Genomic DNA, 2785 nt, shown 5'->3' with positions numbered 1-2785 from the left:
TATGTTCTGCCTTGCTTGTTATTTTGTATTGAGTTATTATTATCTCTTGCATCATTATTTAATTTTCTAGGTTTGTCTTAGCTTTCCAATTACCCTTTGAACTCTTTGAGGGAAGGGAATATATCTTACATTCACAGTGCTATTGCTAGTGCCAAGCACGGGAATTTGAAACAGAAAGTGCTTAATAAAAATGTAAACTGATTTAGGATAAAAATACTAAAATGAATGATAAGGAGGTGAGGCAGGGGTTTGCGGTGAGTGGAGTTAAGTGTGTCAGATGCAGAGTAACACTAATGCTAGGGATGTTTAATCTCTCCCCATAATTGAGTTTCGGCTTCTGCAAAGTCCCACCTTCATTACCCAAACTTTGTTTATATAATCATTTAACTTGAATACATATGTGAAAAGCACTTATATAAAGAAAATATTTCCAAATGATACATATTTGAAGCTAAACTTAACTTTGACGGATTGGACTCGGGGTGTGTAGACAGGTAGATACATCTGGCCTTAACATCCCCCCAGTGATTGAGTGGCATAGATGTGTCGTTATAAGAGGGAGCTAAATCTAATATCTTATTTCAAAGAAGGGGGAGAGCATGACTCAGATAAAATTTGTTTATGAAATCGGATTATAAATAGTAAGTAGACTCACTGCTAAGAGTATTAATTTTTGTCATTTTAATTAGACTACCAAAATAGAAAGCTGAAAAGTGAAAAATAAAATCCACTCATCTTTGAAGGAAAAAGATATCATTTATTCAATTGCATGAACGAAACTTCTCTCATCTCCATTTGAAAAAAAAGAAAACTCTTCCATTAAAGTGTCTTTATGTCGATGCAAATCAGAACGGCGGAGATACCACACACATTTAGAATAGAACTCCAAGGATGGCACCAAGCCAACGGAACCCTCTCAAAGACAGGGAATATAGTGAAAGGGCAGACAGTGGGTGGTAGGGAGGAGGGCAGGGGAAACAACAGGTGGAGGACCTAAGCTTGCTGGATTTCAAAGACAGGGACTGGTTTTCTAGCTCTATAGAGGAGTTCCAACAGATCAAATTCAGAATGTCTTGGATACACTTAGAAGCCCAAACTAAGGACATAGGGGTGTAAAAATGACTGACGGCACAGAGGTATAGAAACGGGGTCCTGCATAGTGAAATGATTATTTGTCAGCTGTATACAGCAAGCAAAAAGTCAGCATAACTGGACATAAGAGTGGGGTTGGACAAGGGGAGGCTTTACTCCATCCTCTGGATCTGGAATGTAAGGTATACAGAGTATGAACTAAAAATTGAGTGGTATCTGGGAACTTTGGAGGTTGCTGAAGACTGTTTAGCAGCCTGAGTAAATTGAGCTTACATGTGCTAAATGTTTTCAAACCACCTCAGTAAAGTATAATTATGACCCATCTGAGCTTTGTTTAAAATGGCTTAGGCTAGCTTCAGAAGAAGGACACCAGGAAGCAAACTGGGGGGGGATGAGGGGTAAACAGCATTTTGGAGGCACAAGCCAAGAGATCAGGCAGCACTATTAAGCAACACGGGCCCAATGTTGGTCAGAAAGCTGTGCCCTTGAGTTCTCCACCTCATCATACTTTTCTGTCCACCCTTGAAAACCCAGGTGGCCTCATGCACTTGCAACTCTGCAATTGGTGTGTTGCTTCCAGAGATTGAAGGAGGTTGATAATGACCAGTGTTGGCTTTTCCAAGTATGGAGGAGAAACATACTTGTAGAATGAGGCCTGATTGTTACCATGGATTTCGAGGATGGCTTTCAAAAGGAAAGATAATGAGAAGGAATGACCAGTGGCAAAGATGACAGCACCAGTCATTTCCTTTCCGGTGCCATCTTCAAAGAGCACTCACTGCTCTCTCTGCAAATGCCTTCATGTCTGACCTCATGGCAAAACAGCCAGAGAGAATAACATCGGGGAGATCATCACTCTCTATGGGGAACTTGCTGAGCAACTTGTTTGTTAAAATGAAAGAGATGATGACTGGAATTTCAGGATGTGTTGGCTCTTCACTCAGGTTTAAATTGTGCCTTACTCACCTGGTCAGTAGGTTCAAGTCTTTCCCAACACAGTTTAGAAAATATGGTCTTGTCTTAGTTTGTTCCTGCTGCTATAACAAAATACTACAGACTGGGTAACTTATAAATAAGAGAAATTTATTTCTCACAGTCTGTAGGAGGCTGAGACATTTGAGATCAAGGCACTAGCATTATTTAATGTCTGGTGAAAGCTTAGCTCTACTTCCAAGGTGGAGCCTTGTTCTGCATCCTGTGGAAGGAATGAATGCTCTGTCCTCACATGGCAGACAGGATGGAAAAGGAAAAAGGGGTGAACTCTCCCCCAATCCCCTTTATAAGGGCACTAATGACCTCCCAAGTGTTCCACCTATTAATATCAGGCCCATGGGGGTTACATTCTAACTTGAATTTTGGAGGGACACATGCATTCAGACTATAGCAGCTCTCCTTCATAAAAAGATGAAGCCAAGGCCCCCAAAGAGGGCAGGCATTTGGGCAATATTTCTGACAGTAGTATGCACAGGTTATGTAGACACAATTGACTATTTCCTTGTGTCAGATTACAGACATTGGTGGCAGTCAGTGACATTGTGCTGCTGATGGTGCAGCCACCAAAAGTAAAACTCTGAGGAAGCAGAGGGGTCTATGCTTTTAATAAAGCCCAGGAAGTGACAATCTGAGAAAAAAGTCACAGTAGCATTTGGAGTAAGGGACTGAGCCTGCTGGGCTTGGCCCTTTCCACTCTCTC

The sequence above is a fragment of the Propithecus coquereli genome, unplaced genomic scaffold, assembly GCF_000956105.1.
Source record: "Propithecus coquereli isolate 6110/MARCELLA unplaced genomic scaffold, Pcoq_1.0 Scaffold56, whole genome shotgun sequence".
Taxonomy (NCBI): Eukaryota; Metazoa; Chordata; class Mammalia; order Primates; family Indriidae; genus Propithecus; species Propithecus coquereli.
This window is presented reverse-complemented; position numbering follows the sequence as displayed.